Here is a 15,351-nt window from a genome sequence, read left to right on the forward strand (position 1 = left end):
CTGGCTGGGCCTCCACTTATTGCCTATTTCTAGCTGCCCTCAAGACAGTAGTGTGCTGCTGTCTTGTGTTTTTACAGTCCCTGAGCTGTAGGCAAACCCAGTATGTTAGGGAGGGAGTTCGAGGGCTTTCATCCAGCAACCTTTGTCAGAGATAAGTAAAGGAGAGCACATCAGAAAGAAATCACTCAATGCTTTCAACAAGGGTAGCCCATGGGACAACTTGGAACCTGTGTACAATTAGTTATCATCTTGATCATTGACAGTGAACACAAATAACCAGATATGTAGTTGCAATTGCACAATTAAAGAAGCTGTTCCTTCACTATAGTCATGTGTAATGCTTACGCAGAGACAAGCAAAAATGGGACTGAATTAACACATGGTTTTGTTAAGGTATTATACTTTTCTTTGTTGAACAAGTATATTGGGCAGCGTCAATAATTTGTAAGTGCAAACTAAGGGACAAGCATATCTTTTCATGACAACTGAGGTATTTGAAGGAATCCAATTGTAAGACAGAGAGAGACAGAGAGAGACCGAGAGAGACCGAGAGAGACCGAGAGAGACCGAGAGAGACCGAGAGAGACAGAGAGAGACACACAGTGGGACCTTTGGGGTAACTTCAGCCACTATGGGAACTGACCCTCTGCTGTTGGCATCACTCTGCATTATAAACCAGCCATTCAACCAAATGGGCTAACCAACCCTCAGGTTAAACCACCATCAGTCACATCTCTCAAGAGAGAGCAGCCAGTACATAGTCTGCTGTCTAGTTGGCTGCAGTCATGTGATCTCTATCTCTGCTGTAAATACATTAATTTCAGTTTGCAGCAGCTATTAAACAAACTATATGAAACAATATCATTCCTGTTAAAAACACAAAACTAACTTGGTCTGTATGAGATAGCCGGGTCCACTTTACACACTATTGACTAGTCAAATTTTTGGCACAGATTGTGCAACTCTAAATGTGGTTTGCCTTAACTCCTGTGATACGTAACTATTGTGGTTTCTAGGTCTCAATATGAAGCCAGTCATGATTATGGTTCTGTCACTAAGGCTAATCTGATTTAAATTAATTGGAAAATCAAAAAGCCACAGCTCTATGCTTGGAATATTTCCACACCACTCACCACTGTACTGCCTCACTCTGTCATTACTGTTGGGCATATCCTGACAAGAAGAAAAATAATAGCATTTACTCAATATTCAAGGTTGATTTTTCTATTCATTTTCAGAGCTTGTGAACTGACTCCTTTCCTCCTGTCAGCCAAAAGGCTGAGTGAGATCAGATGGCTCAGGAAATTTGGTATGTCCAGAAGAATCCTCACCAACTATTAGAGAGCACTATAGAATGCATTAGACCAGGTGCATAATAGCCTGGTATGGTACATGCTCTGTTCAGGACCGTAAGAAACTACATAAGATTGTGTGCACAGCCCAGACCATCACAGAAGTCAACTTCCATTTATACATCTCGTTGCTGCAGAAAGGCTGGCAGCATCAAAGACCCATCCCGCCCCGGTAATGCTCTCCTACAACCTTTCCCATCAGGCAGAAAACACAGCAGTTTCATCACACACAGGCTCAATAACAGCTTCTTCCCTACCATTATTAGTCTGATGAATAGACTAACTTCAAATTATACTAATCTTGCTAATGTTGATCTTGCCTAGCGCATGTCCTGTGCGGTGTAACTTTTATGTCTTACACTGTCCAAGTTTTTTTTCACCCTATGATCTGTATGTCCTTTGTTACTATGATTTGCCTGTACTGCTCATAAACAAAGCTTTTCACTGTACTTGGGTCCACATGACACTAAATTAAATCAATTAGATCATCAGGTCCAAGTCTTTCACCAATGGTACAAGCAAGAATTTCTGCTTCCCAACTCTCACTTTCTAAAGAGAGACATTCATCCTTAAATGTTCACCAACTGAACCACACCAAGCTGGCAAGTTAAAGTATGTAGGAAACTTTTAAATTGGCAAGTGCCAAAACGACTGCTGAAAGTTTGACTGTGATATCAATGTAATGTAATGTTCCTAAAGATGTTGCATATTGAAAGTTTATCATAATTGTTTAACGCTATTTCCTGCCTCTGCAAGGTAAATCTGGTCCTAAATATGAGAGGGTGAACAACTAACCAGCCCAGTGCCAGCCTGTAGTTGGAGATTTCTGAGTAACTCCCAATTGCCTATACAAAACTCTAGACTGTCACACTTACATACCAACTAGGAGAAAGCGAGGACTGCAGATGCTGGAGATCAGAGTCAAAGAATGCTGGAAAAGCACAGCAGGTCAGGCAACATCTGAGGAATGCTCCCTTGGATGCTGCCTGGCTGTGCTTTTTCAGCACCACACTCTTCGACACTTACATATCAAGCCAATACATGCATTAGTGATCAACTGAGCTGCATAGCGAAGAGCGGCAATAATTATTAAATAGGTTGGTAACATTTCATTTGGATGGTAGTCCAAACGGATTACTCACACTCCATCCCAAAAACACCCAGAAGTCAGGCTGGACATCGATTAAGTGTTAGATGGAACACTTACCTATAACTCACTAAAACCAGATCCATAGTGATCCCATTACTCCTCATTAGTTTATGATCTTGGATGTAGGTTTGCTCGCTGAGCTGCAAGGTTCATTTCCAGATGTTTTGTTACCCTACGAGGTAATATTTTCAGTGGGCCTTAGGCGAAGCAATGCTGAAAATTCCTGCTTTCTATTTATGTGTTTGGATTTTTTTGGGTTGATGTTATTTCCTGTGGCGATGTCACTTCCGGTTCTTTTTCTCAGGGGGTGGTAGATGGGGTCTACCACCCCCTGAGAAAAAGGAACAGGAAGTGACTTCACCACAGGAAATAACATCACCAACCCAAAGAAATCCAAACACAAATAGAAAGCAGGTATTTTCAGCATTGCTTTGCCTAAGGCCCACTGAAAATATTACCTCGTAGGGTAACAAAACATCTGGAAATGAACCTTGCAGCTCAGCGAGCAAACCTACATCCAAAACCTCAACCTGAGCTACAAATCGTCTTAAAGCTCGCTAAGATCTATCAGAAAGCTTTCTGCCAGAATTCCACTTTCATGACGTGATAAAATCTCATTAAAGAGACAACTTCCTTGTAAAATGGATACAAATAGAATAAAAATCTGCATATGGAAATAATTCAGTCATCATTAGCAGTTAGGACGTCATCATCTTTCTACTTAGCACAATAGCAGTGCAATGCATTAAAATCCACATGCTGTGACTTGCTTTAATAGGGTGTAGCTGTGCACAGAAAGTAAGGGAAGTTCCCAACCTTAGCTGTTCTGATTAGAGAAAAGTGCAATGAAAATCCAGAGGAAGGAAAGAAAAACAGTACAAACCGCATACACCTACTAATAACCTGTAGCAGAATAACATGCGTGTATTCCTAAGTATTGAAAGATGGTTTTTCGGGTTACTGGACCGGAAGTGTTGGGCCTGTTTTTTCTCCACGGTTGCTGCCAGCCCTACTGAGATTTTCCAGCAATTTCAGTTTTTGTTTCAGATTTCCAGAATCCGCACATCTTTCCATTTTTTTTTGCCCAGGAATGAAGGTCTTGTCATTAGGAGCAGTTGGATGGAGTTTAGAAGGATGACAGAGAAGTTTTATTGAAAGTTATAGAATAATGAAAGGCCTGGATATGATGGAGAAAGTATTCCATTAGTAGGAGAGGTAATTCTGTTGCCCTTCTATAAAGGAGGATGTTGTTAAACTTGAGGTTTCAGAAAAGAGTTACAAGGATGTTGCCTGGATTGGAACTCCAGGGAGAGGCTGAATAGACTGGGGCTTTATTCCCCCTGGAGTGTCGAATGCTGAAGGGTAACCTTACAGAAGTTTATAAAATCATGAGGGGTATGGATAGGGTGAATAGCCAAAGTCTTTTTCCTAGGATGGGGGAGTCCAGAACTAGAGGGCATAGGTTTAAGGTGAAAGGGGAAAGAAGTTTTAAAAACGTTTCACAGAGAGAGTAGTGCGTGTATGGAACAAGCTGCCAGAGGAAGCAGTGAAGGCTAGTACAATTACAACATTTAAAAGGCATCTGGACAGGTGCATAGAATGATACAGTCATACAGCATGGAAACAGACTCTTTGGTTCAACTAGTTTATAGCGATATGTTCCCAAATGGACAAGTGCCACTTGCCTGCGTTTAGCCCATATCCCTCCAAACCTTTCCTATTGATGAACTTAACCAGATGTCTTTTAAATGTTGTAACTGTACCTGCATCTACTATTTCCTCTGGCAGTTAACTTCACATATGAATCACTCTCTGTTTTATCCATAACCAGTCTATGTGGGGCAACCTGTTTACACAAAGGCTTTAGGTTAATATTTCAAAGTAATGTTCTTTATTAGCTATTCGTACGGACTTGTACTTTACATGGTAAACATGTACCAAGCTCTTATATTTACACTACGTAATAACTAATCTACCTTTTGCAAGGATTTATGTCCATACTTTCAGTGTTTCTTTCAGAGAAATTCATGTTCCAGTGTGTTTTCTAGTGAACTTAACCAGAATGTTGTGGCTCTGCCTACTCTCTGTAGTATTTATAATCAGTGACATATAGCTCCAAGACATTATCTGAAGGTTATTCCACGGTCCTATACCCTTTACACAACAGCCAGGGCTTTAGGGAGAACTCTTAAGCTCTTCTTCCAAATAGTATGTTGAACAGGAAGGATTGAGGAGGATATGGGCCAAATGCTGCCAAATGGGACTCGATCAGATTGGGATGATTGGTTGGCACTCATGAATTGGAGCAAAGCATCATACAGCACAGAAACAGACCCTATGTTGAGAGATCAGATTGGGAATTAGAAAGGAAACTGTCCAGAAAGGCATCTTTATTCAAAGTTGTGCATAACAGAAGATCAATAAGAGATAGCAAAATTGCAAAATTATCTCCAAACCCCTCTCAATAATTTGGCTGTTAGTATTTTAAATAACTGAGTGACACAGATGTTAGTCTGTCTTGTCATGCACATTATCAGCTCAAACTCAGCCTGGAAGTTCACCATCAGTATTATATTGGAGCTTACAGTACTAGGGTTCCACTACTTGAAATGATGGTAGGTTCAAGAAATCAGTAGAGAGAAAATATAAACTAATAAGAAACTTAAAAATGAACTTCAAAATTTTCTACTCAAATGTAAAAATGCAGATTTGCTAAAGAGTTTTGTGAGACAATTGAAATACTGTTTCCACCTCCTGACCAAAGTACGGATATATTTGCATTTTAAAAAATGCAATGCAGATTTAATGGGATAATTCAATGGACTGGCCTATGAGGTCATGATTAACTTGTAAGCATTTTCATAGCCATTGTAATTTCTTTTAAAATACGGTATTAGAAAATTTCTGGAGAGTAATGGAGTTTTGTTTACATTAGGAAAGTTTATAAGTGAATAAACTAGACAGTGCAAGGGTTTCAAATAAAAGATTTTGGAATGGTTTTCCTTGGCTTAGGAGAAACAACCATAACTTGGAAAAAACCTTTTACTTTCAGTTTGGGGCAGTTTTTGCAGAGGTCTTGGCTGAACCTGGATGTAGAAAATAATCGTTCGTGACAAAATGAGATGTTTTAGAGCTGTTAAGAAATACATTACCTCAGTATACGGAGTTAAGAATGAAAGCTCCAGCATGGAAGTGATTGGTTACATCCCTGAAGGAATTACTTGAACTGAGAAAGTTTAAGCTCGGCTGTCTGAAGGCACCAGGAAGAAGCCATCGGCTTCAGAAAAGAGAGAATTGAAGTCACAGTTTCTTTCACGAATCATTAGAGAGGGTCCCAGAGAACTGCAAGATTGCTAATGTGACACCCGTTTAAAAAGAGAATAAAACAAAAGATAGAAAATTGCAGACATATTAGCCTAACCTCAATCGTGGTAAGATACTGGAATCCATTGTGAAGGATGAGATTTCTGAATACTTGGAGGTGTATGGTAAAATTGGGCAAAGTCAGCATGGTTTCATCAAGGGAAGGTTATGCCTGATAAATCTGCTGGAAGTCTTTGAGGAAGTAATAAGCATGTTAGATCAAGGATGTTATCTATCTGTACTTCAAGAAGGCCTTTGACAAGGGCCAGAAAGGAGGCTGCTGAGTAAGATAAGGGCCCGTGGTGTTAAAGGCCATGTACTAGCATGAATGGAAGGTTGGCAGTCTGGTAGAGAGTGGGGATAAAAGATCTTTCTCAGGATGGCAGCTGGTGGCAAATGGTGTTCCGCAAGGCTCAGTATCACTTTATACATAAACAATCTAGATGAAGGAACTGAGCGTATTCTGGCTAAGTTTGCAGACAACACAAAGATAGGTAGAGGGACAGGTAGCATTGAGGAAAGGAGGGGGTGGCTGCAGAAGGATTAGACAGGTTCAGAGAGCGGGCAAACAAGTGACAGATGGAGTACAATGTGGGAATGTGTGAGGTCATGCACTTTGATAGGAAGAATAGAGGCATGGACTATTTTCTAAATGGGGAGAAAATTCAGAAGACTGAAGTGTAAAGAGACTTGGGAGTTCTAGTCCAGGACACTCTTGAGGTAAACTTGCTGGTTGAGTCAGTAATAAGGAAGGCAAATGCAACAATGGCATTTATTTTTAGAGGACTTGACAAGCAAGGATGTACTTCTGAGGCTATATAAGCCTCTGGTCAGACTACATTTGGAGTATTGTGTGCAGTTTTGGGCCCCATATCTTGAGAAGGATGTACTGGCCCCTGGAGCGTGTTCAGAGGAGATTCATGAGAACAGTGCCAGGAATGAAAAGCTTAACATATGAGGAACGTTTGAGTAGTCTGGGTTTACACTCGAAAGACTAGAAGGATGGTGGATGTGGATCTAACTGAAACTTACAGAATACTGAAAGGCCTGGACAAAGTAAATGTTGGGATGGTGTTTCCATTGATAGGAGAGACTGGGACCACAGAACATAGTCCTAAAGTAAAGGGAAGATCTTTTAGAACAGAGGTAAGGAGAAACTTCTTCAGCCAGAGGATGGTGAATCTATGGAATTTATGACCTGTGGAGCCCAGGTCATTGAGTGTATTTAAGGCAGAGATTGTTAGGTTCTTGATTATCAAGGGGATCAAGGGTTACAGGGAGAAGGTGGGAGAATGGGGTTGAGAAACTTATCAGCCATGATTGAATGCTGGAGCAGACTTGATGGGCTGAATGGCCTAACTTCTACTCCTCTGTTTTATGGGCTTAAACTAATCCCGATGTGGGTGATAGACAGGAGAATTCTCTCTGGTGTGAATATTGTAAAGGAGTGATTTTGGAATTAATGGGATTATACTTTACTGTGTGTTTCTAAATCTTTTAATTTATTTCATACATAAATAGTTCCATTCATTCTATTTTACCTTCATTTCTTTTCCATAATAAACACCAGTTTTATTGTTAACCTCTAATCTCTAATTTGCATGTTTGCATTTTGGTGAAAGACCATTTTATTAAAACCAACAAAATATGATCCATAAAGAATTCAGACTCAAATCCAACTGGTCCAATACCATCATCAGCTGGGATCAGAACCATGTATTCAAGGGGGAAATGTATACTCTTTTGCCTATTAAGGAACTAAGGGATATGCTGCAAGAGTGAGCAGTGGAGTTAAGGCAACATTAATAATGACTAGTGAACAGTGGAGCAGACTCAAAGGGTTGAATACCCTATCCCTGCTCCTATTTCTTACGTTCACCATGATTTTATCAACTCTTGATGCATCACCTCATCCTACTGTAGGTAAGGGAATGAAGAGACAGAGGGTGACGTCCATACAGTGGAAGGTGTAAAAGAGAAAAAAACTCAATGTTTTTCCCCCTTACTCTGTCATATACTTCCCAAACCTTGACAATCACTTCCATCAAAAATAAATGACAAATAATAAGTGCCAATACCAGATTAACTCTTTCAGCACAGCTTTCTACAAATGACAGCAATGAGTGTTTGACTTTATGATGGAAGGAAGGTCATTAAGGAAGGCGTTGAACATGATTGGGTAGGGCTACTAACCTGAGAATCTCTTGCAGAGATAGCTGGGGCTGAGATAAACGACCTCCAAAAACAACAACCATCTTCCCTTTGACTGGTTTCATGCCTAGTACAATGGAAATAATTTCCCTCCAATCAAAAGCCCCCATGCCTCATCTAAATTCTCATTAACCAATTTTGCTTGGACTCCTTGATGCCTCACTGAATCAAAGGCTATTTGGATGTCAAGGGCAATTACTTTCCCTTCACTTCTTGTTAATGTTTGGACAGGGGTTGTAAGGTAAGGTTTTAAGTCAGGCATTTCATTGCATTGCAAAAAAAAAATGTTTTCTTGTTTCTTTCCTGAAAACAATTTGAACACCTGGAGATAAATTACTATCTAGACAACAATACATATGAATGTGCCAAGTCATCAAAACGAAATGCACCCTTCTCACTGGAAAGAAATGCTGTTTTCTACCAGCTGGATCCATTCATCAACTGACACCACTGCCACAAAATGTAAACACTTTTATTTTTAAGCAAAAATGAATTGTTTGGGTTGGAGACTACGAGGAACAAGATGGTACCATAATACACTGATTCTATTGTGAGAAGCCAGACATGCTCCCTGGGTAAACAATAGGAATTCCAGCCATCTTTCCATTTTTTTTAAATTAACGCGGTACTCTCAGCACATTAAAAGCTGCAACAGAGACAAAGGACACCAGATAAACCTCCAGCAAGGAGAAAATCAAAATCTCACTGCAAAGGAGTAGTGGAAAATCTGTTTGGAAATGGAGTAGCAGACCGCACCCCATCTAATAAGAGACAGATTACAGCACAGTTTGAGTCTGTCACTCACTCCCAACTTCATAAAATTCTCATTTGTGTTAAGTCAGTGATCTGCAGCATGCTTTGAGCAGAGTGCTTCTTCCAGTCACAGCAGAAAATCTTCTTCACTGCCAATAAATTCAGCTTGATACTCAACCCTGTGCTATGGGTTAAGCACAATGTAATGGGCTGCCTCAGCTCTAATCTTTTATTCAAGTGACATGACTTCACCATTCGATGTATTCATCTGAAGGACAGAATAATCCATGCAAATTCATTCTCTCTATTAGATGTGTATCTCTCATGACTTTTACCTTTTTCCAGTGATATGAAAACTTTAAAGTTCTGTAAATGTATTACAGCTATATCATGTTTTAATAATTTATTTTTACATATTAGCATTCAATGCATCAGAGATGCACATTAGCACCACACTGTCTAGCATTAGCATACAGTAACACTGATGCAATGAATTAACTTCTCATTCATATGTTCCTCTGCATGTTTGCATCGCTACCAGTTGCAAAACAAAGACCTTATGTCGCTGAGGAAAAGATTTTGTGAAAATTAAGTCCACATAGTCTTTCAATGATCTCCTCACCTAATCCCAGTAGTAAACCTTTCTGTTGTTTTTAAACCAAACTTATAGACATCTTGCAGATTAGATTCCCTACAGTATGGAAACTGGCCAACAAGTCCACACCGACCCTCTGAAGAGTAACCCACTTAGACCCAATTCTCTCTGACTAACACTATGGGCAAATAACATGGTCAATTCACCTGACGTGCATATATTTGGACTATGGGAGGAAACTGGAGCACCCGGAGGAAACCCACACAGACACGGGGAGAATGGTCAAACTCCACACAGTCAGTCGCCTAAGGTGGGAATTGAACCTGGGTCTCTGGCGCTGTGAGGCAGCAGTGCTAACCACTGTGCCACCGTGCCGCCCCAAACACAATTGATCAAAGGTAACCCAGTGTGAAATAAAAATACTTCTTTTAGTACAAGACTATTCAGATATACACATGTGAATAGGGAAGCTCCTCAAGTGCAAGTCGAGAAAATCACAAACTTGGCGTATGACCAAACAGAGACTCTTCATCATAGGACCATTGCCAGGTCAATTAAGGACCATACATTGATTTATATGTGATTTGATATAATAGCCTGATAGTGTCTTTGTGAACAGATAGAAAATAGTTAATAATTATAAATAACTACTGTTTAAAATGCTGTGATGACCTATTTCTTTGCTACCATGCTTTTTAATGACACTGGTGGGACATGATTGTGCCCACATGTCATTTTCTGAACATAGCCTTCAACCAATCATGGTCTGTTTTTTCAAAAGGGCTGATGACTGAGAGAAGACCGTCAACTTGATGAAGGCAGAAATATTTCACCAACCATTGTTAAAGTCTCACTATGCCCCACATACTATAATTATCAATCACACAATCCAGCAGGATGTAGATAACTTTAATATCACAGAAGAATAATCTCTAAAATTTGCCAGTGAGGCAGCAAGTAGAATTGGCAGGGCAAATTCAGCATTTACTCATAAATCTGTGGAGGCAATGAGGAATCAAACCTACAGAAAAGCACACAAAACTGTGATAATATGAACCCTTTCATGTACCCGTGAGATGTGGACTAGCTACTCCAGAAATACTAAAGAGTTGAATAAGTTTCACATGAGATGCCATCCAACTCACATGGCCATGAAATGGGAGGGCCAAGTGCTGAAAGTTGAGGTCTTTCCATATCTTGGAAGACAAACCTAATGCCAATTGAAAACTTTAAAGTTCTGTAAATGTAATACAGCTATATCATGTTTTAATAATTTATTTTTACATATTAGCATTCAATGCATCAGAAAACCAGAGTCACACAACCATAGATGGCCAATAATTTGTGAACCACAACGTCCCATGAACAAAAATAGATCTGAATGATCTATTCATCCAGTTGTTTTGATGGTGTATGCTGAAGCAAGAATTGTCATAACTATAATGCTCTTCTTCTTCAGATAATGAGATTTTCTATTATTTTCCCATCCATCTAAACAAATAAGCAAGGGTTTAGCTTTAGCTCTGAACTAAAGGATGGAATTGTTGTCAATGCAGCCCTTCCCTAACATTTCAATGAAATGGCCCTTCATACTATATGCCAATGATTTGAAGTGAATTTGGACATACCATCTTTCTTGACTTGTAGATAAACTAAATTGCTACCAACAAAACCAACCTACTCCTCAAAATAATTCTCACCTTCTCCAAAAGAAACAAAATCAGCTATCCCAGAAACCTGATGAATCAGACATGTTAAAGGACATGTCTCATATGTAGGATATATGCAAGATTTAAAATCATCTACAGGTTTGCTTTCAAAGCATAGGGAGTCTGACGTAAGAAGGTGCTGAATTGGTATAAGTTACACGGCTATTCTTATTTCACTAAACAAACATCACCTTCATGTGTTGCATTAAAAATTTATTTTCTTTTTAAAAAAGGTACCTACATGGGATTGCCACCAGCACCTAAATAGCATTGTAACCTCTGTTATTGTGGTTGATGTTAAATGAATCAAAAAACTTTTCACAACGTTTTGAATTTTAGAGACAAAAAAAAGTTAGTTCCAATTTTAGCTCCAAAGACAAATCAATGTAGAGAAAGAATCACTTTAAAACCCATTCAGCAATGCAAAGAACACTGCCTGCAGAACTTTCTTGTTAAAATTAGCTGGTTTGTGAGTTTCTCCTCACAAGGTACACTGAGGCACCCTCTTTAAAGGTGAATCAAATCATAAAGGTAATATACTACATAACAAAAATAAACTTTATGACTCTATAGCATGCTTTGTGTGTACTCGCATTTACTCTCACGGTCTTACAGTAAGCACACAAATAACATCACATCCTGGCTAAGTCATTCATACACAATACCTGTACATTACTGTAAATTCAAGCACCCATCTCCTCGAAACCCTTATATGTTGTTTGGATACAATTCTGATTACTTTGGGATTATGTTTGAAACAAGAGTGACAAAGTGGAAAAAGTCTGATGAAAAATTTTGGTAAAACCATTTTTATCCTCAAATCTCATGCACTAGAATCATCACCAGCAGAGCACGGTACAATAACTGGACTCAATATGCTGAATTAGTGACAGCATCTCAAGGCTCTGATTTTCCTCAGCGTAATTAACATCCATCCCTAAAGCAAACACTTGCCAAAGATTTTCACAGAGGAATGCTGTCCTTCCACATTATATTGAAGCTTAAAAATAAATATTTCAACTGCATTTTATTCTGCAAAAACTGATGATAGACAGAAAAAGGTGCGGAGCTCGTGTTTTGCACACAAACCAGACCAGTGGCAGGTGTTCGTCTGAATGCTTCAGTCTACTGAGTGTCTTATATTACGCGTAATCTCGAAAGCGTCAACTCTCCTGGCTGTTTCATCTGAAGACCACACAAAAGCAGCATGCAGGGACTCTGACTGAGTAACTCAAAAGTACGCAGCAATGTTTCAGATCTGACCGAGATTCTTTCACCAAATCTCATCAGAAGCTACAGGTTTTTAGTTTCGGTTACCGGGTTTGGGAAAGGATTGTGGGTTATCCCCGACTACAGTATAAAAAGTTGGCACTTAAACTATTTGTGTAGCCCCTATTAGCTCCCCAGAGGACAGCACTGAAGCTTGGGAATGGGAGATGTTTTAAGGAATAATGCGCAGCAGACCTTCGGGAGCGAACCCTAGGGGAGGGTGAGAACATACTTCAGAAAAAAGCAGGAACTTAATCAGTGATCAACACAAGTATCAGTAACTTCTCAAGAGAGCAGGATAAAAACTACCAAACCGTCATTCCAGCGACCAGAGGGTTAAAACTTCACAGAACACTCTACAGATAGCAGACACGTATTCCACAGGAAGCCTGGGTTAGGAATAGGTCATCCATACATATTTAACCAGTTACTTAAATTCAGATGATTAAAAATAAAGTATTCATAAACATGGAATGGTTGCAAAATATGAACTGGGCTCTAGCTGAAAGTCTGATTGCCCTGAAGCGAAGAGTCTCTCGGTACATTCACATGATATCTCCCTACCCTACCCCCAGCGCTTTTCAACTCAGACTCTCTTTGAAACTCAGCTCTGTCTTTTGTCAGGGTCGGTTATAATCTAACACATGGGAGGAAAACAGAAAATTACTCAATTTGTGGAATTGCCTACCTCACCGATTCTGGTTGCTGGTGAAACTCTGTTGCTTGCAGCTTCATTCCTGCAACAAATAACCCAATTAGGCAGCATTTGCCTGTATTTCCTTTTCAAAAAAAAACCTCACTTGGGGATGAACTGGGGGAGGGGGCGAGGGAAGTAAAATCGACTCCTTCTGCCTTTGGTTTGCTTTACAGCCGAGGACCTTCGCTAAGAAACTCCATGTCTCAGCCAGTGAGGGAATGCTTGGTTCACCGGGGGCTTGCTTTGTTTCAGGTCTTTTTGCAGCTTCCTCTCTGTCATCCCTCTTTTGCACACTCCCTTTCTTCAGTGGCCTCCAGTTTACTGGCTCTGACGTCTGTACTCAGCCCCTGCCTCCCTATTCCCACACCTCCCTCCTTTGACCTCCCTTGACTTCTTTCCATTGAACTAATCACCAGCTGCCTCTGAACAGTTTTGTTGCCATAGCAACCGTTGTCCCCTCTCCAACTGTACTGGGCCAAGACTACAATAAACACACATTCTACAGTTTCAGGCACATCAAACGTGCTATTAAAGAGGCAACAATTCGACAGTCCAAATATTGTTTCACTGATTGGCAACCGTTTGATAATACAGCAGGACTTTACTGCTGAAGTATACACGAACTATTCTCTCTCCCTCCCCCTTTCCATTTAACCATAATTAAGCTTTAAATAAAACAAAATCTATAAACACAGATCATGTTGCTGCTTGCCATGGGTTAATATAATAGCAGCAACAATTCTGTACACACAGTGATTAGTTTATAATTTCTGTTCTGTGCTTTCTGGAGTTTTGAACAAGTTACACAGGCAGCTCAATAACACAAACTACTCCAGCTGCTGAACATCTGAAATAAAAGCTGGAAATATTCAGCAGGTTAGGCAGTATCTGTGGAGAGAACAAGAGTTAAAAGTTTCAGGTTGATGATCAAAACTTCACATCCTGAGGAATATTTCCGGCATTTTCTGTTGCGATTTTATGGACTTTCCTCTTAGTCTAAGTAGAAACAACATTAAGAAACCACTAAACCACACTAACAAATCTGACTCTTTACAAAGAAAGCATGCTCTTCAATATTGAAACGTTTCCAAACTAATGTCACAGGAGTATTGAGGAAATGCTGAGACACCTTCAAACAGTGATTTTAAACTGACCTGGAGTTACAGTATAAAACATCCAGTGCACTGTCTCCTGGGGTCACTCTCTTAAAATGAGGATCTGAGAAAACTCAGGAGAGATTATTTCTGCACATTCAAGTTGGCAATGCTGTGTTCATGGTGCCTCCAAAAATAGACAAATAATTGTGAATGGTGATGAAGGGTCCCCCTTCCTCTTCTGACATTCTCTCCCACCCCCATCTACCACTCCCCTTCCCCCCAACTCTTTCTTCTCATCTTCCACCATCCCTTGCTCTCCCATGACCCCTCCCCACCAGACTCTGCACCACTTATTGGGCGGCACAGTGGCTCAGTGGTTAGCACTATTGCCTCTCAGAACCAGGGACCCAGGTTTGATTCCAGCCCAGCCTCAAGCGACTGACTGTGTGGAGTTTGCACATTCTCCCCGTGTCTGCGTGGGTTTCCTCCGGGTGCTCCGGTTTCCTCCCACTGTCCAAAGATGTGCAGGTTAGGTGAATTGTCCATGCTAAGTTGCCCATAGTGTTCAGGGATGTGTCGGTTTGGTACATGAGTCAGGGATAAATGTAGAGCAATAGGATCGGGGAATGAATCTGGGTGGGTTGCTCTTCAGAGGGTCAGTGTGGGCTTGTTGGGCCAAATGGCCTGTTTCCACACTGTAGGGATTCTATGACTTCTTCCAGTTCTCTCTTATAACCCCTCCCTCCCTCAATCCTTCTGACACTCCCCTACCTCTCCTATAGACATATCTCTCTTCCCCTCCAACTTCATCTCTCATCTGTCCATTCCTCCCCTTCCTTTTTCCCTTCCACTCTCCTCACTTCCTTACTTCTCCTCCTTCATCACCCCCCTTGCTATATATCCTTCTTCTCCCAGTCCCTTCCCCAAATTCCACCACATTCCTTCTCCTCCACCAGCCCATCCCAATATTGACCTCCCCAACCCCTTCACCATCCCTCCTCAAACTTATTGCCCTTCCCTACCCTACACTACCCTTACCCTCACTCCACCTCCTGCAACCACCAGCCCCACTCTCCCTGCTTCTTACTTCCCTCTCATTTTCCCCCAATTCCATTCACCCCCTCTACTGCTACCCAGCCCTCTTCCATTTCCCTT

General features: G+C 40.6%; 1 protein-coding gene across 6 annotated transcripts in view; it reads right to left on the reverse strand.

Annotated features, from left to right (window-relative positions):
* si:dkey-82f1.1 (DENN domain-containing protein 2A) overlaps window positions 1-15,351 on the reverse strand; it is a 144,332-nt gene that overhangs the window by 102,181 nt on the left and 26,800 nt on the right. Inside the window, exon 1 of one of the 6 annotated variants that reach the window (XM_043709386.1) lies at window positions 14,254-14,322. The exons of 3 other annotated variants lie outside the window; for them this stretch is intronic. The gene's annotated coding sequence lies outside the window, so the exon portion shown is untranslated. Of the gene's footprint in view, window positions 1-13,090; window positions 13,478-14,253; window positions 14,323-15,351 lie in introns of those variants that run through there. 2 more of the 6 variants (XM_043709383.1, XM_043709381.1) reach the window with 2 other exon arrangements.

The sequence above is a fragment of the Chiloscyllium plagiosum genome, chromosome 19, assembly GCF_004010195.1.
Source record: "Chiloscyllium plagiosum isolate BGI_BamShark_2017 chromosome 19, ASM401019v2, whole genome shotgun sequence".
Taxonomy (NCBI): domain Eukaryota; kingdom Metazoa; phylum Chordata; class Chondrichthyes; order Orectolobiformes; family Hemiscylliidae; genus Chiloscyllium; species Chiloscyllium plagiosum.